The 24,872-nt window shown below is 39.0% G+C and overlaps 1 long non-coding RNA gene across 5 annotated transcripts in view; it reads left to right on the top strand.

The window, feature by feature from the left end:
* The window catches only part of LOC122215818, a 314,991-nt gene that overhangs the window by 111,136 nt on the left and 178,983 nt on the right, over window positions 1-24,872 (top strand). For all 5 annotated transcript variants that reach the window (XR_006200555.1, XR_006200554.1, XR_006200557.1 and 2 more), the window contains one exon: window positions 16,798-16,936. This is a non-coding gene — a long non-coding RNA (uncharacterized LOC122215818). The remainder of the gene's footprint in view (window positions 1-16,797; window positions 16,937-24,872) is intronic.

The following is a 24,872-nucleotide window of genomic DNA, read 5'->3' on the forward strand; positions in this document are numbered from 1 at the left end:
CACTAAACAACCAATTAATCAAAGATGCATAAGCAAGTAAGCCCAAATCAGCCAAACCCAAGGCAGATCTGCAGAGCCTCCCAGCCAACCCATAGATTATTAAGCAAAAGTACATGTTTATTTTAAGTCACTGAGGTTTTGTGCATATTATTTTATGTGGCATTATTATGGCCATAGATTACTGATCCAAAGCTTACCAACAATCCTATGAAGTAGACATGTTTTGTTTTGTTTTGTTTTGTTTTGTTTTGTTTTGTTTTGTTTTGTTTTGTTTTAACAGATGTGAAAACAGGAGAGATTAAATGACTTGGTCAAGATTACACATTAAACATTTGATTGGAACTCAGGAATGTCTAACTCTAAGGTTTTAATTGCTACACTTTACTGTTTTGCTTTTTCTGGATACTTGATATTTATTTCTCACTAACTAATGGATCTTAGTGAATAATTTGACCATATTGTCACCTTCCTTAAGATGGTATACCTCCACACAATTTTATGTTTTGAAGGGTCTAGGATTTTGTAATGAAGTAAATGTTGTATATACAAAACACTCAATGGGGAGAGAGTGTCAGTAAGTATGACAGAGAGAAGACATCAAAGGAAAGGCAAGTGCAAATATTACCCTAAAAGAGAGAAGGCATACAAGGCTTGGAGTGGAATGATGTGGAAAGTGAGTCCATCAGGGAGTACCTGGTCCTGTTGGTAGTTTGAGTCTGCAGCAGGTGTAGGTCTTTGAGGTTCAGGATTTTGCATCTCCCTTCTAGAGTTAAATAGCAAAAATTCAATTCTAAATATCTGATTGGCTTTATTGAATGATTCATGAATCAGGCAGCATCCCATCTAGCAATAGAAAGGAGTTCCAAAGAGCTAAAGAAAGGGAAAGGTGTTTAAAGGCAGGGACAGAGTGGGAAAGGAAATTATTAGTGAAGAATGCTTTGTTTTTGGCAAGGTTGCCCTCCTACTGGGAATGGAAGGAGTCATTCAGTGGATTACATCTTAGTGTTGACAAAGAAATTCCAGGTTGGCTGGTTAAAGATCATATTTCTGGGAGAAGCTGAAGCTGCAGTTAGGTTTTAAGTCTTGGTGGGGTTTAGCATAAGTGACTCCATTTTGGGCCTGCTGTCTCCTTTTCTAACACTAGGAAAACATATATCCTTAATTTGCTTTGTCTGTTCTTTGAATAATGTGACCATAAATGACTGATGTTTATGTGGCTTATAGAGTCCGTCTCATGCGTTCCTTTAAAGCCATACCTCATAGACTGCCTGCTGCCAGAGTAAGGACCTGGTATCTATATTCAATCAGAGGCCTCTGCTGTATTTATCCAGCTGGTTTTGAAAACAAAGGAAACTACATGCAAGGGTGAGGTCAGTCATCAAGCCTGGGCCTCCTGAGGCGCCAGCTCTTCTATATCTGTCCCGTCAGTGTGGCAGGGAGACACGGGCCTCATTCCCATTAGTGTTAATGGAGCCAATCGTATGAATCCACCACATATCTATGTGTATTCTCTCATGTTTTGATATCTTAATGCATGAAATTACATCTCTAGGGAAAGGCTTGCCTCTTAAGTGCTCCCAATTCCCATTAATGATAATGGAAAAGAGACACACACGCACACCCACTATTGCTCAGAAAAGTAGGCAAAATATGGAAGATGATTAGGTTTCAGGATTGTCACAGGAGACTTGAAGAAGCTGTAGGGAGGGTCTAAAGTGATCCTTTTTTTGCAGGCTTATTTAAGCATTATTAAACATAGACAGTTTCTCAGAACTGTCAACAGATAATTGACTACAGTCTCTTCTCCAGGAGGAAGGTGCTGATGTCTGTACATATTTGGGGGTACCCTTTGGGTTGTGGGGTGTGTTTTTGAGGAACTGGAGGGGAGAGGGTGCTAGAGGAGCTCCAGATTCTCCCATGAGCATGCTGGGATGGATCAGCGGGAGGATAATGTGGGGGCTTCTTCCTCTTCCCAGGGGGTGGGAAGAAGGGACTTGGAGGCTACAGACTGCTCTGTCCTGGAGTGAGGGAGATCCATGCCTGGACTTTCTTTTGGAAGATGCTGTTCTACATTTTAGGAAAAGCAAGATAAGGGATTCTGGCCATGCTCTGCCCTTTTCTCTTTGTAGACAGGACATTGATATAGGTTCTTTGAGGTTACTAAAGAGGTGTAATTGTACAATTTAGAGATAAGGCCACATGATCAGATTACAAATTAACATGAAAATCAGCCAACTCTTATTTACTCTGTCAGCAAGTTTGGCTGCTACTTCTTCTGTTGCACCAGAATTGTGTCCTTTTGCTGACTTCCTGTAGTTTAGGAAATGACTTGTCTGGAATCAGTCACACAGGGAAGCAGCATAGTATTGTCACTTGCTGGTGGGATTGGAAAGGTGCTGGGAAGGATCCTTAAGTAATTTCAGTCTAGAGACCACAGTGTCTGAAATTCTGTTACATGCATTCCTTTGGTGTGAACTCTCACTCTTTTTTTTTTTTTTTCTTTTTTTTAAACATAGAGCAAAGGAGTGTGGGAGACATAATATGTTCTGCAGTTAACACCCATAAGGGAATAATTTCGTCAGAGAGCAACCAGATGTGATTCACTGGGGGCTAAGGATGCTTCAAGGGGGAGGAGAAAATGTGAAGGAAAGAGAAGAAACAGAGGGGAATGTGGAATGGGACCAAGATGAGCCTGTATCCTCACAGAGACTTTGAGAGGACAGAAAGGGTAAATGTGTTGTTGAGCTGGGTATACACTATAGAATACATTCCTTCTGTGGCCAGTGTTTCTCTCCTTTCTTTGGAGTGAGCATTACAGAACTACTCTAAGACACAGTTGGAAGCTACGGACCTTCTTGTAAGAAACATGCGCGCGCGCGCACACACACACACACACACACACACACACACACACACAAAAGCTCACACACATTTTCATGGAGTTTTCAGTGTTCACAGATTCCCTGACGTCCACCCATGGGCCCCAAGTTCAGGGAGATGGCCAAGCTAGAACAGTGAAAGGTCAGAGCTCCAGTATGATGAGGACATTAGATCATGGACAGCAGTGGTCTAGAGCCTCTCATTTCTGACAGTCCCATATAGAAGGTGAGTTTTTGCTAACAATGAGACTGTAAATAGACCTATTGAGACTAGTGGAAATACTCAAATATTCTGATATGAGTTACAGTGCTGCCAGGTGTGTGGGTAAGGATGAGCTTTAGGTTGATAGATGTACATAGTCACGCAGAATGATTTCAGGAAGTATTCCAACACTTCCACCGTCCATCTTATACACAAACTTAACATTCACACTCACTCTACCTGTCTTCTTCCATGAGTGTTATATCAGAGTCCCTCAAACAGGGAAGAAACAGTAGGTCTTTAACTACATTCCATTAGTGAAATACCAACTAATCCTCTTTGTGCTTACCTGTCCCTCAATTGCTCTAGTTTTCTGAAAGAAAAGTACCATGTTGAAATAGTACCCACTGCCCCCAGATCATTCTTCTTTCCAACCTTTTTACCAGCAAATGACAGGCCTCCGTATTGTACCTTTAGGAGCAGAAATAGGAGATAATTCTACTTTTAAAGCTTTGAGAGGACAAAAATACAGTTATTAAATCCTTCATTTCATGGCTCCTCAGAAATAAGCAAAATCTCTGCCATATGAGACTAAAGTGGCTAATTTTTAATGGTTAACTGTCACGTATTAGGAGGAAGTTCCTTGAAAGTGAGCAAATGCGGTTTCCTTGATCAAATTATATGCATTCTTAAGTTTGCAACGCACAGATGACTGTGACCTCAGTTACTACAGTAAGAACTTATCTGGTTTTAGCTCCATGTCTCTAAAATAATAATAATAATAATAATAATAATAATAATAATAATAATAATAAATTCCCTTGTAAAGTGGGTAGATCAGAGAGACTAGCATCTTAACTGCTTTATTTTCTAAATTTTGCAAGTCATTATTTAATTCTAGATCATGACAAGCCCTAAACTATCCATATATTTGTCATTAGTATAATCACACCCTGGAACATCAGACCGTAGTTGCTAGTGTCCTCCTCTCACGATTTAGTCCCACCATTTCAGCCTGACCATTTGCTCTGAGTGATAGAGAAGGGTACAGCTGAGATAAGGACCCCTGTCCACAAATTCATTGCTCTTAACTGTGCGCACAAAGGACTGTGTCTGACAACCCACTTTGTAAATGACCACTGCAGAGCTCTGATTATTCCTGTGGCAGTGATAGGTAGAATGAGAGGCTTTTGACTTCACCCAATTTGTGAAAGAATTGGTCACCATTGAATTCTTGCTTTGTGAATGTTTCCTAACTCAATAGGGACTCTACTGAGGATGCTTCATCATGTGCCACTGAGGTGGGGGCCTCCTGCAGGTAATTCTTGGTTACCTGGCATAGATCACCCTCAGGTATCCTCCTTTGAACATCACTCCAAACTCCTGGTTACTAAACATAAATGCCAGAAAGTGCTCATGGGCTAGATGCAATTCTGGAAGATAGGCTGGCCAAGAATATAGGGCACCTCTCTTCTTAAAGTTCAAGGCATTTTCCTAAGAAAGTATCTATTCAGGGAGCTAACTGGTTAGAAAATTAAATTCAGCAGTTTCTCTGCCAGTCACCCCCTCCTTGCTTGGCTTCAGATGTGGAGAAATGCCCCATGGTGCATAGTAAACCATAGGATTTGGATGGCCTTAGAGGTAGGTTATGAACATCTAGATGTTCTAGATATAAACATCTAATGGTTATAGCACAAATGTGATCTGTTAGCTTCCAGCAAATCTCCCTCAGGCACCACCTGTCAACTTTGCTCTCCGTGAACAGTGGTCAAGTGTGCAGGAGAAAATGGCAATCAAAGATCTATAGTTCTGTACACCTGGTATTACTAGTTGTAGGTCAACTTAACCTTGGAAAAGCGTCCTCAAGAGACCATGTCCAATACAAGTGAAGCTTGCAATACTAGACAGTGTTGCAAAATGTCCATATTTTTATAACGAGTTTGCTTCTGCAAATCACACTGCTCTTTGATAATAAGAACCTGATGCCTTATAGTTCCTTATGCATTTTGTGTCTACACTCAGATCCAGTGATGTGGGCCAGTGGTGAGAAGCCAGAGTATGTGTCCAAGTTAATGAGCTTGCACTGGCTTCTCCTCAACAACATCGTGCTCATGATATTTCCCACTGTATCCTCCTTAGGTAAAGTTTGGCACCACAGGGTGGTGGGTCACAGAGAAGATATTAAACAATCTGCCAAGATACAAACTAAATGACATTTCAGAAAGTCCCAGGAAAATTTATGGGAACTTGTAAATTCACCTAATTCGGGACCAAGAGTGCCACAGAAATACCCAAGCTGATAAACTGTCAGCTTTCTCTGTTGCTGTAAGTCCAACTCTGAACACCCTCCCTTCTGACTTTGTGCTTTAAGCTAGAAAGAAGAAGCTGTGTTAGAATTGTATCTAAACTAAGACCTATTAGGTTCTAAATGAGATTGTGAGGGATTCACCTAGGACTAAAAACACACACTGGAGCTTGGGGGTTACTTTATGCTGCCCAGATACCGCTGCACTGGGCTCTATTTTGCCTCATCTTAAATCTTCTAGCCTAAGTCAAGGTCACTGTCTTTTAGACCCTTGTAGATACGGGTTAGCATTTATCAGTCAGCAGAGGTAGGTGAAACTGTGATAACAGATAATTCTGGAATTTTAGTGCCTAAATACAGCAAAGGTGGTGTATTTCTTGCTTAGGCAATGCCCTCTGAGTGTCCCAGAAATCCTTCAGGACCACTGTTCTCCAGACAGTAACGTGGCAGTCCAGGCTGATGGGGCACCACTAACTATTAGCTGCAGTGTCAGGAGCAAGCAGCCTCCTTGCTCAACAGTCATGGGAAGAGACACTAGAGAAATGTGAGGTCTTTCACTGCTCCACACGCATCTCTGTCCACTGGCCAGAAACAGCCAAATATCACCACCCACAGCAACAGAGTAGGGATATTTCATCTTCCCATGCTCCTACAACCAGATCTGGGTGAGCACTAGAAGTCTCTGTAATGACATTTATAATCCCAAAGTAGCATTTTAACTCAAGGTAGAAAAATATCTAGCTTTCAGCTTTTAATTCTTCCTCCTCCTGTTATAACCCCTGGGGTGCTGCATTGGCACAGAGGAAGAAAGAAAAGGCGCTGCATTTCCTTTTGTTGGTGATAAACAGGAGGGCCCAATGGCTGGTGTGTCCGGGTCATGATTTATTGGTTTAGCTAGATCTGCTGCAATGCTGCATTCTTCCAGGACACTCAGCAACACAGCGGGTCTTTTAAAGAATCCCAACTGGCTCCCACACTGAATAGGAGAGAAGGGAAACGCAGCACCCCAAGGAGCTCTGGTTGAAATGGAAATCTGCTCCGGCTGAAAATAGAACCCTCATGGGGGTTGTCTTTAAAAAAGAACGGCAGGGCCCAGTAGTTCTGGGTGACATATGTTGAATCATTTAAATTTTGTTTCTTTCCACACAGTTTAGTTAGAAAGTGAACGGGCTTGAAATAGTAAAAAATAACACAGAAAATAGAACTTGAACTCAAAAAGACAGCTCAGGAATTTCTTTCAGACCAAGGCAGCCACAGGATTTGTCAGTTCAGGCCATTTTCCTTTATCCCTCTCTTGCTCCTGGAATATGATTTTCTAAAACTCTTTTAAATGACAGTCCTATAATATCCCACACTATTATTGTCCCCCGTCTCTCCTGACTCATCCAGTTATCCTCTCTGGAAATGCATATCTAACATTTTCTATCTGTTCTTTCTATCTATAGGACATTCAAGGTCCTCTTTCAAAGCTCTCAACTCCCCAAGGCTTTCTCTGCGTGTGCTTTGTGCTGTGCAATTATCACTTGTAAAATACTGTCCTTTTCTCTAGGAGCTCCTCTATGTGGTTGAGAACTTAATCACACACTGGCTCCTTCAGTATGTGTTGCAAGTGTTTTAGTCCTGTCTTCCTAGAGAGGTCAATTGGCCCTTGATGTACCATTTCTCTTTGAGACTCAAAACACCACCTTAGTGTAATTCCATGCTCAGTAGCTATTTGTTGGTTGACTGCATAATCATACCCCACTCATTCAGATTGGGGCAATGTGATTTTTCTGAGGCAGGTGCATTATGCATGAGTATGCTCTCTGGCCATCCTTCATGGTGTGGTCTCATCCATCCACTTCCAAATGACTGCTGGGGCTGAGTCCACATCAGAGCCCAAGGGTAAGCCATGCTTTGTGCTGTTCCTACTGCTCTCTGTGTGGGGAAATCCCTGCCTTGCTGTCTCTGGGACATTGGAGAGTTCTGTAGATAGGATTATTATTCTTACTTTTTCATTCCTTCCTAAAACATAGTTATATTTCCATGCTCCTTTGCCATGTGATTTTGCCTCCCTGCCCTGTTCATTTTGGGTTCAGACAGCTTGTTTTGGCCAATGGAGATTAGCAGGTGTATCATGTGCACAGGACTTAAATATGCTCTGTAGTTAGTTTAGCCTCTTTTGCTCTACTGTTTCTCTTATGAAGAACTTGTCTTTGTGTTAATCTGGTTTCAAAATTATGAAAACACATGGAGCTGAGTTCAGCCCAGCCCACCCAAACCAGGTAAGCCCAACCAAGAGTAGCCAAACCACAGCTGACCTTTAGAGAAGAATAAGAAGAGTAGGCATTGGTTGTTGTAAACCACTGAGATTTAGGGGGTTGTTGTTACAAATCATCGTCACAGTAAAAATTTAATGAAGAGGCTGGGTGGTAAGGCATCCAGGATGTGGAGCCCACAAAGGTAAACTGATAGTAAAAGAGTGGCTGCTGGCCTGGGGGAAGGAAAAAGGAAGACACTAGAAGAAAGCAGGGTATTATTGCTGAAAAGGCACCAGATAAAAGAGCATGTCCTCCTGAGAATGACCAGGTGGGATGGCTGCCCTACGGCATTGTATCTTCTAGTGACAGTCTTCCCTGTTTACAGACATTCTCCTTGCTGTCATAGTGGCAACCTGCTGTCCTTCAGATCCCAATATATTCCGAGGATAAATGGTGCAGAGTAATGGTTAAGGGAATGAGTTTTGTAGCCCAGCTCTCTAGGCTTCATTCTTGGCTCCACTGCTTTACTGGCTGTGGCAGGTTATTTAGCCTCTTTGGGGCTCAGTTTCCCTATCTAGAAAATGAGACTAGTACTAAAGTGTATGTATCTCATGAAATCATTGTGAGGATTAAATGTTTTAATATGTATGGAGTGCCCAAGATAGGACCAGGAGCTTAGTAAATGCTCAATAAGTATTAGCTATTATTATCACTATCATTATTATTATTTCAATGAAAGTGAGGGCACAGAACCCCATTCCACTCTGCTGAGTACCCTGTGGGGAATTCAGATGGATACATGAAGACATGGCCACCACTCTAAATGAATTTGTGTAATCCAAAATGGGAGATAATAATATATGTGTATTTACTATTCTTTATAGTATTATCCCCCAGTACTCCATAAGGCACACATGCTTTGAGCCCACACTTATTGAGAGCTCCTTTGGTCCAATACTGAGACAAAGATGGAAAATAAAACATGAATTTAAAATAGAGATATGAACAAAGGGCTATGAGAATGCAGAAGGGAGAGCAATTGCAAATGTGTGGGGAAGATGGAAGGCCTCCACAGGAGATACGAGACTGAGATTAGATCAAAGAATGCTCTCACAGAGGAAAACAGTCAAGGACGAGGACTTCCAGTCAGAAGAAGCTTCTGTAATGACTTGAGGAATGGTAATTATTATAGACTTGGGGGACTGTGATGAAGCATGGTGATATAATCATCCTTATCATCATCCTATATATTCTGCATTATAATTTCCTTTTAGGGGCGGGGGGGGGGTGCAAATGAAGAAATTGCACCTGAGAGAGGTCAGCAAATTTTCCTGATCTCACACAATGCATTTTGGAGTTAGGTGAGAACTTGGGGTCTTTCTGACCCTAAGCCTCATATTCTATTACACCACATTTTGTTACAGAGAGTAGAAAATATGGAAGGAATACCAATTTAGGGTCATATTTGGAGGGTTTTGAAGGTCAAAAATGAGTTTGATCTGTAATTGGTAGTCAACAGGGGACCTTAAAACAAGAGGGGCAGCACTTAACTGTGCTTCTTTTAGGCATATCATTTTATGTGCGGTGGGCCAAGTGATCAGAGAGGGAGCATTTGAGAAGGAGGAAGCCACTTTAGAAGTATCAGTAGTGGTCTAGGGGCCAGGTCATTGATGGTGTGCTGGAATGGATTCCATTTTGTTCAGCTGGCAGGGAATCATTTTGGTATTGATATATTTGTACTGAGGTACCAATATATTTGCCCCTATTTTTTTAAAAAAACATCTTAATTGTAAATAACTTTTTATCTGGAAACCTACAGAAAAGATGTAGGAATACCCAGATGTATCTTTTGTTGACATTTTGACTTAATTTGTTTATTTGTCATTTTTCCTCTTTCTAAATATGCATATGCATACATACACATATACATAAATCGATTTTTTGTAAATCATTAGGGAGTACATTACATATATTATGCCTCTTTACCCCTAAATTCTTAAGTATGGATTTCATAAGGATAAAGACATTCTTTAATTTTTTTTTTTTACATTTATTTATTTTTGAGAGACAGAGTGAGACAGAGTGCAAGCAGGGGAGGGGCAGAGAGAGAAGGAAACACAGATTCTGAATCAGGTTCCAGGCTCTGAGCTGTCAGCACAGAGCCCAATGCAGGGCTCGAACTCACGAACCATGAGATCATGACCTGAGCCGAAGTCAGATGCTCAACTGACTGTCATATCTCTTTAGTTTTCCTTAATCTGGAACTGTTCCTCAGCCTGTCTTTTCAGTTATGAAATTGACAGTTTTGAGTAACTCAAGTGCCTCCTTTTAATGGAATAGTCTTTATTTGGGGATTTCTGAGAGTTCTTTGTCCCTAGATTGAGGTTATACATTCTCAGCTGGAATACTGCGTGGAGGATGTTGTGTGCTTGTCAAGACATCACATTCAGAGGCATACTATGTCCTTTAGCCCCTCACTAGTCATGTTGATTTTGATGAACCAAAGTATCGTCCAAGCTTTTCTTCATCAAGGGGTTTCCCAGTTTCCTTACAGTATAGTCAATATACTTCATTTGCAACTAGTAAAACAGTTTGTCAAAGACGCTTAAGACCATGCAACCATCTTGCTCCTTATCAAAATTTCTCCATGAATTTAGCATCCTTTGATAAGTCTTGCCTGATCCTGTCTTTGTTATGATAATTGCAAAATAATGATATTCCAACTATAGTTCATACGCTGTATCTGCAGCCAGTAATCAGCATTCTTTTTGAGCAAGAGCCTCCCTTTCCCCTTGTTTATTTATTGATTTGTCTAGCTATTTTTGGTATAGACTCAAAGATTACCTTCCTTAAATATTTTGGTGCTCAAATTGTCCTAGATTTGGCCAGCAAGTGCTCCTTCAAACTAGCTCCTGTGTCCTTGTGATATAACTCCATTTTTTTCCTTTGGAATACTTTTTAAAACTTTCTTGTTTAACGAACAATCCTTGCATAGACTATTTTCTATGGTCATGTTCCAAAAACCTCACAAATTCGTGAAGTAATCAAATCCAACTACTGCCTTCATTGATTCTTTGTTACAAGCAAGGAAGCTATGACCCTGACTTTTCCTGAAAATCATTCACTCTTGCTTATCAACCACACAGAGCTCATCTAAAAGTTCTTCTTACAGATAGTCTGGGTTGATTCAGAATTTCAGCACCAAAGCCTAGGCACTTATTCAATTCTTATTCTATGTCTGGGCTCAGATGCTTCCTGTTATTTGAGATCAATGGATGGTTAAGCTAAAATGTTATCAGGCAACAAAGATCATGACTCAGATTCAGACAAGAGTATATTCTGACCATGACACTCTGTGGAGAAGACAGAAGTTGGGTTAAAAACAGAGGAAGTTTCAGAGAGCTTGACACTCTCTTGGCAGTATTCTTGCTATCTCAAAGACCTTGGTCCAAGATGTCCCCCTTAGAGATGTGAGTTGGAACATATTCTCTTTTAGCTCATCCTCATTAGGGGAGACAAGGGAAATTTAAAGAAATAATGAGTTATCAAAATATACTTTATTTGTAATACCCTAGAATATATTTAGTTATCTATGGTGGACAACCAAACTTGTAGGCAGTGGGCAGTGATGGTACCCCACGTAGGTTCCTTGTATTAGGATGGTACACACATGCCCAGCTGCTGTGAATGTTAACTAAAGGCTCACACCTGCTCCCTACTCTAGAGAATTGCTTTAAGCTACTAGGAGCCAAGATATTAGGCTTATCTCACTGGCCCAGGAGTGCCTGAAGCCGAGGACTGATGAATTCAGGGGTACAAAAAGTTGATCCCTTTGCTTAATATTGGGACCAACTCTGTGATGCAATTCATGTTCAAAAGATTCCCATGGGATCAAGCCTGAGGTTGAACTCCAGAAGAACCCACAGTCTTGCTTAGCTAGTTTCCTTATCCCACTGATTCCTTCTTTTACTCACAGATTTCTCCCAAGAGCACTCTCAGTAAATCATGTGCTTGGGACCCAAATTCTTGTCTCAGTTTCTGCTTTTATTGAATTCAATGTAAAGAACTCAGCTAAATTAATATGAGAAATGTTTTAAAGTTACAATCTCATACATGATTTTCAAAGTAGGCAGAAATGTATATTTTTGACATGAATCATTTGACAAAAAGAAAAAAAATATTTAAAACCATCTCATAATATCCTAGTACCAATATTTTTTTTTAACAACATTACCATCTTCCAGTAATACCGGTTTGAAATCTCAAAACTATCTTTGACTCTTTTCCCACTGACTTGCCTCCAGTCATCCTCCACTTCTTCAGGTTCTTAATTACCTCTAGTCAAGAACCTCATAATGTCTCTCTGACATGTTCTGCTCACTGACATTTTTGCCTGCTCCATTCTGCTTCCCCATTTCCCACAATATCCACCATGTAGGTAACTTTCTGTATCAGGCAAGGCCCAAAGTGGTCTAAGTTGGTCTCCCCTTCATCTTTCTGGGCCCACTGGTCTATGAGGTCAGTTGCTCTCTTTATATTCAAATAATACATTGCAAAGATACTTCATATATTCTTACCTTCCTTGTTTTTGAACTTGCTTTTCTCTCTCTCAGGATTTTTCTCCCCATCTCTGCTTCTTAAAATGCTACCTATAAAAATCCAGTTTAAATGCTTCTTCCCTAGCAAAGCCTTCTAAGATTCCCCGAATCAAAACCAACTTTTCTTTTTCCCATATTCCCATGGGCCACTATTTATTTCTCTAGTAAGGAAACTTCCCATATGCCCATATGCTTGTCTTTTAATTACTGATGAATACATCTAACTTTTCCACTGTACTATATAAGGTGCCTGAGGAAAATAACTACCTTATTTCCTTCCCTCTACTCACATCTCTCCAGTCTGCCCTCCTTCTGATCTTTTTAGCTTATCCAGCTTGCCTGCATTCTGCATGGTCCACAAAAGACAGCTGCAAGAAACAATATCTGCTCTAGGTAATGCCCCAATCATTCCTGGTGGACACACCTGCACCTTGATGCTTGATTTTGGGGCTATGTGCCCCAGTCTTGCTTTTTTTCTGCTTCTTGCCCCTTCTCATTTAGTGACACTACCGCTTGTCCTTTTGAATTTTGTATTTGGGTTCTAGTTTGGCTCTGGACTCATTTCAATATTCCTTGCTGCAGCCTTGAATAAGTGTTGCTTTTCCCAAAGCACATACCTGTTGAGGATTCTGGAGCCCTTGGAACTACTCTGCCCTGTTTGATTTCCATAAGCACTCAGTTTATCAACTAGGAGTCACAAAGAACCAAGAGGCTGGTCCATGGGTAGGTCTTGCAGCCAATTAATGTGACACCCTCCCCCACTGGGTAGACTCTGGCTCAAATTCAAGCCATTACCTTTTACAATTGTTTGGTAGATTCAAGTCCTAGTTCGTACCTTTAACTCTCTTTCCTTTCCCCAAGCTCAGGACACATACAAGTTCTTTTGGAGCGTGATGGTGGCCATGGTCAGGAGTTCAAAAACATCAGCACGAGAGATTTTAGCAAGGGGTGGAGTGTCCCAGTTCTCCTTGGAATCAGTGTACTCAGTTGTACTTAGGCTTTTGCTGATTCATTGGAAAATGTACATGCAGTTCTCTGTTCCTACTTTAGTAGTTTTTAACACCATTTTCCATATTGTCTGAGTTGGCCCCTAAATGGATATTTCTAAGTGAAAGTGTGTTATCAGTTGCACTATGAAAATGTTAGTTGTAGCTGTTTTAGCAATTGGTATTTGAAGGCAGGAAAAGGAGTTCATCTTGACTGTTCCTCTCTTCTTAAAATTGAGCAGCTCTGACCTCTGACACTTAATTGTGTTCATAATTACAGCAAGAGAGAGGGAGAATTAAAACTAAAATTCAAGCAATTACATGTGCGGGGGCAAAAGTGGCTATTATGTTCAACTGCACAGTCCATTTTCATTTTAGCTAAGATGGCTGTTAAGAAGAAAATCTGAGATCCAGGAGGTGGGGGCAGGGCCTACATATGAAAATATTGACCTCATAGTCCCATGAATGTGTTGTTAATTCTTTCAGCCCCAAATAAATGTCTTCGATAGGAGTATAATGTGTGAGGCATGATGTATTTCTGTGCCTTTACAGAAAGACAAGATTTATCCTTAATAAATGTTTCTAGATTTTTGACTTTTGATTTATTATATAATCATATCTTAGGTACAGTTATCAGAAGGCTAAAAATGTCTCCTCATTATCCAAATGCAAAGACTATGTCTAGTTAGAACCAGCCAAATTAGAGGACAGAATTTATAACTGATGGAGTCTTAGTAACATGTTGTAATAATAATAATAATAATAAAAAAGAAAACATTCCAAATTGAAAGGGACCTGCCTCTCTCACTCCTATTGTGGATAATGTTCTGTTTTGTTGATTTGCTCATTCATTCATCTGTTTGTTAATGCATTTTTGAAATTATCCCTTTTCAAGCTAATTTTATTGTGGAATAATCACAGATTCACAGGAAGTTGCTAAGAAATGTACAGGAAGATTCTGTGCACTCTTCATCCAGCCTTCCCCAGCATTTGCATCTTGCATAACTGTTGTGTGATATCAAAATCTGGAGATCAATATTGGTATAATTCACAAAGCTTATTCAGAGTTCATCAACAGTGCTTGTTCTTGTGTGTGTGTGCACACGCATATGTGTGTTTAACTCTGTGCAGTTTCTCACTAGTGTAGCTCTATGTAACCACCACCATAATCAAAATACAGAAAAACTCTTATCCCCTTATGACTCCCTCATGTTATCCTTTTATAGCCATACCCACCCTCTCCCTCGTACCCAGTCCCTATCACCCACTAACCTGTTCTCCATTGCTCTAATTAAGGTATTTCAGGAATATCATATAAATTGAATCATGAAGTTATATATCTTTTTGAGATTGGCTGTTTTCATTCAGCATGACTTGCTTGAGGTTTATCCAAGGTTTTCTGTATATTAATAATTTGTGCCTTTTTATTATTGAGTGGTTTGATTAGTATGGATGGACCATGATTTGTTCAACCGTCCACCCTTTGAAGGACATTGAAAGACAGACATTTATTTAAGAATTTATGTGTATGTATTTTAGCTGAATGGTTTACTAACATTAGACATGAAGAGATTAAGCTCAGAGCTAGCTGATTATGGACTAGCATTTGATCACCAGGAGTACTGGTTTTAAATAAAGAGAGAGAATCAGGATGAGGCAGCCTTCTGGGTTACTTCATGCTGAAAGGCATGATCACGACTTCTCCTGGGTATTTGTGGGTGCTACTTAGAAGAGCAAAAGAGAACCAGATATAAGATTTGAGGCACTAAATTTAAACCTGAGGCCCCCAATTTATAGGATGGTTGTAGATTTAGCTGTATACTTTTCCACTTTTGCCATGCGTATGAATCACCTAGAGATCCTGTGGAAATGCTGATTCTAATTCAGAAGGTCTGATTGAGCCTGAGATCCTGCAGTTTTAACAAGCTCTCAGGTGATTCTGATATTGCTGGTCCACGGACCTCTCTTTGAGCAGCACTGGACAAGATGATTCCTGAGATTACCTTATAACTTAACATACTTTTCCTTGCTTCCTTTAGACAAGTTTATAGGCCAAAGAGTGAAAAGGCTGGGGACAGAAGGCTAAATGGTAGGGATTCAGTTACTCAAGATGTGCCATTGGGAGAATTAGGGGGCCAGGTTCACAGCCAGACTGCTCCACAGGGGCTAACCTGATATTGACAAAAAAGAAATTCATTTAGCTCCTTCAGGACCACAGCTTTGGCCCCTGTGAGCAGCCAAGGCCAGGAGCATGCTTGGTGGGACTTGGTGAGTCTCTGAGGTAACTGGCTCCTTCCCTCCCTTACTCTTCTGCTGTTGAGCAGCTGACAACACCTTAACAAGGAAGAATTTTCTTCTCATTTCATTTTGTCATCATGCATGAAGGGAGTAGACTTATTGTAGGTCATTTTAATAGAGCACAATTAGGTCCAGAGGGTTGGAGATTTGAGTTCAAAATAATGATAATTTTAATGATTGTTGCTGTCAAAGTTACAGGCTGGCTTGTGAAGTGATGAGCTCCCTGCCATGACAGGCATGAAGCACAGAGCAAGATGATGGTTTATTGGGTCTATATAAGGATTGTGTGGGAGGATGGCCCAGATCAGGGGTCAGCCAACTTTTTTTTTTTTTCCTGTTTAGGGCCAGATAGTAAGTATTTGAGACTTTTGGGCCAAATGGTCTTTGTTACAACTACTTGACTTTGCTGTTGTAACCCCCAAAGCAGCCACAGGCAACATTTAAATGAATAAGAATGCCTGCAACCTAATAAAACATTATTAATGGACACTGAAATTTGAATTTCATATAATTTTCATGTGTCACAGAATATTGTTCATCCTTTGATTTTTTTCCCTACCATTTAAAGATGTGAAAGACATTCTCAGCTTACAGGCTATACAAAAACATCATGGTAGGCTGCTTTTGGCTTGTGGACCTTAGTTTGCTAACTTCTGGCCTACATGAGCCTTAAAATGTCAGGAGCCTGGAGGTGTGAGGATTCTGGGCTTGCTTAGAATACTCTGGAAGATGGCTTCCGCTAGCCGAGAAAAAGGACTTGTCTTCCATGGGTAAATTCTTGCCTTCCACAAGTAAATGTGTTTCAGAGGGATGGATGTTTCACTGAATCTCACCCTGCTGGAAGTGTTTGCTTCTTCCTGAGAGAATGGGGGTCTTTCCTGACAACATTTTCCTTTCTCTGACTCCAAACGGTAGATTCAGTGCACAGCCCCACCTTAGATGGTTTCACCTTTGTAAGTCGACAGGAGTTCTTTCATCTGGTTTCATCTAGAGAGCAAGCTGATTTTGTGTATGGACAGCAACCCTTTGGAATAATCTCAGGCTTTGTTAAGACTTCTGAGGCTGACCTTCGTGGTGTTTTGAGTTATTGTAATTGGCTGTTAATGCGTACCATGGTTCTTGGGTGGGCCTCCTGCAGCACCAGCCTCCTGTGCTTTCTGCTTCAGATATCGACATCTGCCCCTCCCATCTGATACTACAGTATTTCCTGGGTGGATAATTTAAATGACCATCTTCCTGACTGAAGGCTGTCTTTTGTCTTGACCTTTCCACTGCCTTTATCTCATCAGTGAATTTTCTTGGATCAGACCCAGAGGGAAGAAAATGATGTGATCCCTTATTACAGAAGAAGAAATGGAAAAGGCACAGAGAAGGCCTTCTCTGAGGTCAATGAGAAGTCCATGGCTGAACCAGAATGAACACACACAGGTACACAGTTTTCAAGCTCTGTTGGTCCTTTGACTTTATGTATAATCCCTATTCTCTTCAGAAATCTATGTACATTTTGTGGATTTAAATGGCTGCATTTCCAAGTATGACACTTGCATTACAATACCATGAAATGGACTCAGGACTATAAAATACTAAACAGGAAAAAGGAGAAGGAGAAAAAGAGAAGAAGAAGGAGAGGAAGAAGAAAACAACTGGTTTTAGAGAGAGCTGATAACCCATTGGTATCAAATAATGTGTTAGTGTCAGTGAATAATACACCAAGCGTATTACTAATAGAAATTGAGTAAATTTATGCATAATATGCAGGGAAGATTCTATTCAAAATAATAAAAGGCTTCAATTCAATTCAATTCAGTTTAATCAACTGACCTGACTGAGATTTGAAGCAGACTTAGAAACCATCTGTTGGGAATATAGTGGTCATTATGGTTTGGGAATACATTTTGTAAAAAAAACTAAAACACTTCCTCAAGTAATTTCAGTGAAATCAGGAAAATAATTTTAAAATGGAGGGTTCATATGATTAGTATACAAATACATAAAATAAATTTAAAAAAGCACATGAACTATATAGTTTATAGAAAAAACAAAAGTGGTCAAAAAGTTTGAGAAGATGGGAAAAAAAGGAACTCCAAATTACAATGAGAAGTCACATTTTTGTATTATGTTAGTAAAGATTAGAAATCACATGACTTATTTATCCAAAGATACAAAAATGCTGTTTCAAAGAGGCACATGTACCCCAATGGTTATAGCAGCACTATCAACAATAGCAAAGTTATGGAAAGAGCCCAAATGTCCATCGACTGATGAATGGATAAAGAAAATGTGGTATGTATGTGTGGAATGGAATGGAATGGAATGGAATATTTTTTGGTGATCAAAAAGAATGAAATCTTGCCATTTGTAACAACGTTGGTGGAACGAGAGTGTATTATATACTAAGTGAAATAAGTCAGTCAGAGAAATACAAATATAATAGGATTTCACTCATATGTGGAATTTAGGAAACACAACGGATGAAAATAGGGGAAGGGAAGGAAAAATAATTCACAAACAGAGAGGGAGCAAACCATAAGAGACTCTTAAATATAGAGAACAAACTGAGGGTTGCTGGAGGGTGTTCGATGGGGGATGGGCTAAATGGGTGATGAGCGTTAAGGAGGGCACTTGTTGGGATGAGCACCTGGTGTTATATGTAAGTGATGAATCACTAAATTCTACCTGTGAAAGCAATACTACACTGTATGTTAACTAACTTAAATTTAAAAAAATCACATGATTTACTAATACCACAATGAGTAAACAAACCTATCAGAATGGCTAAAATAAAAAGTACTTAGTTTAAGAAATGCTGGTGAGGATGAGGAGAAACTGGATGACTCATACATTGTCGATAAGCATGTAAAGTGGTACAGCCACTCTGGAAAACTGGCAGTTTCTTATAAAAATACATGTATAACTACTGTATGACCCAATAGTTGCTCTCTCGGGGGCATTTATCCCAGAGAAATGAAAATGCATATTTACATGAAAACATGAATACAAATGTTTTTAGTAGTTTTATTCATGATACTCCCAAACCGGAAGCAGCCCCGATTCCCTTCAGGGCATGAATGGTTAAACAAACCACAGTACGTTGTTACTATGGATTATTAGCAGCAATACAAATGAACAAACTATTGATACATGCAACAAACTGGATACCTCCGAAGAATTATGTTCATTGAAAAGAGGTAAGTCTAAAAGGTTACATACTGTATGATTCCATTTAAATAACATTCTTGAAATGACAAAGTTATAGAAGTGGAGAAGTTAGTCGTATCTGGAAATGAGGAGGCTGGAACAAAGGAAAGTGTGTGTGGCTATAAAGGGGCAACACGAGGCACCCTTTGGTGATAGAAACATTCTGTATCTTGACTCTATCAATGTAATGTCCTGGTTGTGACATCGTGCTAAAGTTTTGCAAGATGTCACTGGAGTAAAATTGGGGAAAATGTACATGGAATTTTTCTGTATTATTTCTTATAACTGCATGTAAATCTACAACTATCTCAAAATGAAAAGTTTAAACATACAATTCTGACAGATAGAAAAGATATAAAGAAGTCTCTTCTTGCTTACATATTGGGAGTGGCACCAGTAACATAGATGGGTATTTTTGGGAATATTTTAGCAACACAAAAGCCTCAACTTTTTCCTATGTCTGCCTTAGCAGTTTGGCTTATAATAATGTATCTTGGGGAGATAATTGAACACTCCTGTAAACATTTATGTGTAGAAATATTCAATGTTGCATTATTTACAAGAGGAAAATATTTCAGCTAGACACAGTGTCTTATATTAAGGAAATATTTAAAGATTCTTGATATGTATATATCATGGATTCTAACACAGAAATCAAACTCATAATTTTTGGAAGAGAGATAGGCAGTGGAGCCCAGTGGAATGGTACATGGCCTCTGACACTATAATTCATGAGGTCAAGTTGTGACAGCACTGTATATGTACTGGGTGATCTTAGACTACTTATTTAACATCTCTGTGCTATATTAGTCCCTTTGTAAATTACAGATACTGAGGTTGTTGCAAGGCTCACATGAGTTAAAAATGTAAATGTTGATGATCCATAAATATCAACTGGTATTTCCCACATTTTTTGGTCATTTTTGCAAACTTCCTAGAATGAGCATGCATTATTTTTATACTTTCAAAAAAATGAAAAGGAAACAGATATTGTGAAATAAAAAGACAGGCAATAAAATATTAATACTAGTTCATGATGAAGATAATAAATGGAGAAAGATCTTATTTTTCTGCATGATTTCCCAGATTTTTTGTGAAGTGGGTTAAGTACACTTAAAAATGAAATCTTTATTAATCAGGGAACATATGATGTTCTGTACATCAAGTCTGTGCACCTCTTAAATTTCTCAGAGCTCCATAACTGGAGTCTACTTTCTCTCCCACACCTTAACAATCTTTGCTATTCATTGCCCCCTGCTGACCTTACAGCCTTCTTCCCTCAGCCACACTATTCTCCTGCTTCCCCCACTATTCCTATTGCCCAGTTTTCTTCAATTCTGTCTAACTTCTACACCTCATTTCTTTCACAGAACCTTCCTGCCAATACCTTCCACCATTGCCTGACTTCTCTTAAAATTCCTTGTCTGTTCAGTATCATCCCAAATGATTTAGCACTTTATGGTTGCTATATAGAATGCTATTTTTCGTTGTTGTTTTTGTACACAATGCTGCAAATGGATACTTCTTACATCCTTGACTGGAATTTAAGCCTTTGTGGTCAAGGGCTGTTTTTATAGTTTTGTGCTACACCGAGAGAGTCACTGTTGAATGAAAGAGAGCCAAAGGTAGCCTGGCTCTATGGGCTTAGCCTCCATTACTGATGAGTGAAGTAGATTTCATCCTAAGCTTAGTTATTTGGGCAAATATCTTCTAAGTGATAGGAAGTGGCTTTTCTTTTTTCAGAAACATCATGTAGCAGAAGATAACATTAAGGGAGACATCCTAAAATCTGAATTGTGAGACTTGAAAAATCCTCAGTAAGAGTAGCTGGGAAATCTGGAAGTACTGAGTAGCACTGTATCTATCTTCTGGGGTTGAAGGGCAGCCCTCCCAGGAGGAAAAAAGAGAAGTAAAACTGTCTCACAAAGCAAAGCATTGTAAAAACAATGAGAAGCCTTGCTTATACTAGTCTTCCATAATCCCAATATAAAAACAAATACAAGTAACATTTTGTTTCAAATAAGTGTATTTTCTAATTTTCTTTTTTAACTTTTCTTACATCAATGATAGCAATGTTCTGATCACATTAAAGAGCTAAAATAGAGATTATATAGACGCCAGTTATAATTTAGTATCCACTCTGCTTTCTGATTTATTTCTCTACATTGTTTTGAGCGCAGAATCACGAAAAGTTTGATACAGTAAATTTAACAAGTGTAAATGATTACAAAATCATGGGTTCTTTTGTTTTGTTTTTAAAAGATTTTGCCTTGCAATCTCAAGGTATTCTTAATTAAATGTGAAGACGGAGAAAGAACTAAGATGTTTCGGTTAACACATTAAATCCCTGCACTATTCAGTAACCACAAACCCTGTGCTCTCTGTAGCTCCTTTTTATTTTGAAAAGTTCAAAAAAATCAGAAGGATGCAGAATAACTTAACAAAGACCCTCATACGCACCACTAATAAGTAACAGATGTTAGTGTTTCATGCTTCTTGCTTCAGATTTATTTTTATATTTATAGACATGACATTACAGATATTTGAGCAACTCCAAAGACAACCATTGGCAGGATATTTTTATTTCCTCTGGCTATCTATACTATTTTTAGTAAATAGGTATCTATGTAAAATATAGGTTTGTGGCACCTGGGTGGCTCGGTCAGTTAAATGTCTGACTTCAGCTCAGGTCATGATCTCATAGTCCATAGGTTCGAGTTCCACGTTGGACTCTGTGCTGACAGCTCAGAGCCTGGAGCCTGCTTTGGATTCTGTGTTTCCCTCTCGCTGCCCCTTCCCCACTCATCCTCTTTCTCTGTCTCTCAAAAATGAATAAATGTTAAAAAAAAAAATAGGTCCATGTGCACCTGGGTGGCTCAGTCAAGCTTCCAACTCATGATTTTGGCTCAGGTCAGGATCTCCTGGTTTGTTGGGTCAAGCCCTGCATTGGGCTCTGCACTGGCAGTACAGAGCCTACTTGGGATTCCTTCTCTCTCTCTCTCTCTCTCTCTCTCTCTCTCTCTCTCTCTCTCTCTCTGTCTCTCTCTGTCTCTCTGCCCCTCCCCTGTTCATATGCTGTCTCTCTCTCTCAGAAGAAGTAAACTTAAAAACATTGAAAATAAAATAAAATGTAGGTCTATAATCTATATTTCCCAAGCTTTAGCAAGCCTCAGAATCTACTTCAGGGCTTGTTAAAACAGATTGCTGGCCCCCCCCCACAAGAGATACTGATTCAGTAGGTCTGAGGGTGGTCCCAGTAATTTACATGTCTAATTTTAAGTAATCTCCATACCCAATGTGGGGCTCGAACTCACAGCCCCAAGATCAAGAGTTGCATGCTTTCCTGGCTGGGCCAGCCAGGCACCCCAAGAATTTACATTTCTAACATGTTTCAGGAAATGCTGATGTTGCTAGTATAGGCACCAGATTTTTTAGAACAATATGTATATCTTATTTCTCACTTTTAAACAATACTATGTAATTTATCATGCTTTCAAAAAGCTCTCTGTGGGGCACCTGGGCGGCTCAGTTGGTTAAACTTCCGACTTGATTTTGGCTCAGGTTGTGATCTCACAGTTTGTGGGATCAAGCCCTGTTTCGGGCTCCACGCTGAGTGAGCCTACTTGGGATTCTCTTTCTCCCTCTGTCCCTCTCCCTGCTTGCATGTGCTCACACTCTCTCTCTCTCCTCTTCCCTCTCTCCCTCTCCCTCTCAAAATAAAATAAAATAAAATAAAATAAAATAAAATAAAATAAAATGAAATAAAATGAAATAAAACAAAATAAAAGCACTCTGTAAATGATCATGTATCGCTTGTCTTCATTCAAAATCACATTCCCATGGTTTGTCCATGTGAAACATATCTATGTGTAGTTTACCCCACTGCTCTAGAACAATTCTGTGTTCCTTTTTCTATTGTTGATTATTCACGTTTTCCCAAATTCTCGCTGTATAAACAAGGCTACACTGAGCACTTTTCTACATGTGTTGTAGTGTATATATACCATGAAGCAAAATGGCCAAATATTAATGATGTGCATGTTCATGTTTTCTAGATACTGTCCAGTGCATCTTCAAGGCTTTGGTTCCAATTTATAATTTATAAAGGTTCCCAATTTTCACTATCCTAACTAACCCTCAGTTCTCTCACACTTTTGGTTTTTGCCCAATTGATTAAAGTTCCTGATGGTTCATGAATGTTTTAATTTGCATTTTCTAACTTTTCAATAAGGTGGAACATCTTTTCATGTTTATGGGTTATTCAGATTTCTATTATAAATTGCATGTTAAAAAATTTCCCCTTTTATTTTGCATGGAATCATTTTATTACTGATTTTAAATGAGTTCCTTTTGTATCCTCTTTACTCATTCTTAGAGATATACATCCTATGAATATTTTATCCTCATAAAGTCCCAGTAAGACAGAAACACTAATTTTTAAAAATGACAAAAGAGTTGAATGTGTGTCATAAAAGAACATACGGTGTTCATCATCACTAGTGTCAGGAAAATTCAAATTAAAACACAGTGAGATGTCACTATAAACTTATGGGGATGCCCAAAATTAAAGAGACCATCAATAGCAAGTGTTGGAATAGATTCAGAATTATGGAAATTCTCATATATTACTAATCAGCATGCAAATTGGTAAAACTACTTTGGAAAAATCTTTTGACAGTTGTGTTGTTGTTTTTAAGAGAGAGAGCGCATTTGTGAGCAGGGGAGGGGCAGAGGGAGAGGGAGAGAGAGAATCCCAAGCTGGCGGGACTGGATCTCACGACCATGAGATCATGAGCTGAGTGGAAAACAAGAGTCTGATGCTTAACCCACTGAACCATCCAGGTACCCCTTGGCAGATTTTTTAAAATTGAGGTATAATTGACATAGTATATATTAGTTTCAGGTAAACAGTGTAATGCATTAATATTTGTATATATTGAAAACTGATGAGCACAGTAAGTCCACACCATACATAGTTACCATTTTTTTTTTTCTCACAATGAGAACTTTCAGGATATACTCTCCTGGGTACTTTCAAATAAGCATATAGTATTATTAACTATAATATTTGGCACTTTTTAATAAAGTTAAATATGCACTATTACCCAGCAATCCCACACCTAGATATATGCCTAAGAAAAATGAGGGCATGTGTCTACCTAAACCACATATGTGAATGTTCGTGACAGTGTCATTAATAATAACTTCAAACTGGAAACAACCCAAATGTCCATCAGTGAGAGAAGGATAAATGAATTGTGGTTTATTCATATAATGAAATATGCTCAATAGTAAAAAGAGTGATTTCCTGACAGATGTTTTTATGAATCTCAAAATCATAATGCTGAATAAAAGAAGCCAGGCACAAAGGAACACAGTATAGGATTGCTTTTATTAAAAGCTCAAGAATCATCAGGACAGTGACTGCATTGGTAGGGATATGGTGGGTGTTGATTCAGAAGGGGCCTGAAGGAATTTCAGGGCTGCTGAAATATGGAAATATCTTGACCTGGTGGTGGTTCCCAGACCACATACGGATGCAAAATTCCTGCAACTGTATACCAAAGAGCTATGTGTTTTCCTACATGTGAAACATTCCATCTAAAATAGGTTTTAAAAAATAAAATGTCTGAAGCTCTCATTTTATTGGAATGGCAAGAAGAGAATGTTTTGGGAAGGGAAATAAGTGGTAAGTCGCTTTCCTATAATAGAGAAATGTGTGTCTGTTAATGACTGCTGGCATTTTGAAGATAATCACTGTAGGAAGTAGAAAGTACACTTCAATGTCCAAAGAAACAAAGATTGCAAGTTGAGAAAGTGAAGTTAAAAGAAAAAAGGAAAATGTAAAGAAAGGTGAACAGAATAAAATCAATGCTTAATTGTTATTTTAAATGAGAACAGGCTGAATTCTCTTATGAAAAACAGAAATGATTAAATTCATTTACAGAAGATGACATTATTCGCAGGCTATAAAAATGAGGGCAGAAACATAACTACAAGATTTAAAAAAAATTTTAAATTTAAAAAAGGGGTGAAAGAGGACAGAAAAAGATAGTGTTCCAAGTGTAAAAGGTACACTTTATGAAGAAAATGCTGGTTTTAACACTTGTATTTCCTAAAGAGGAAAGAAAATTACATACATATGTACACATCTATCTATCTATCT

Source organism: Panthera leo, chromosome A3 (assembly GCF_018350215.1).
Source record: "Panthera leo isolate Ple1 chromosome A3, P.leo_Ple1_pat1.1, whole genome shotgun sequence".
In the NCBI taxonomy this organism is placed as follows: Eukaryota; Metazoa; Chordata; class Mammalia; order Carnivora; family Felidae; genus Panthera; species Panthera leo.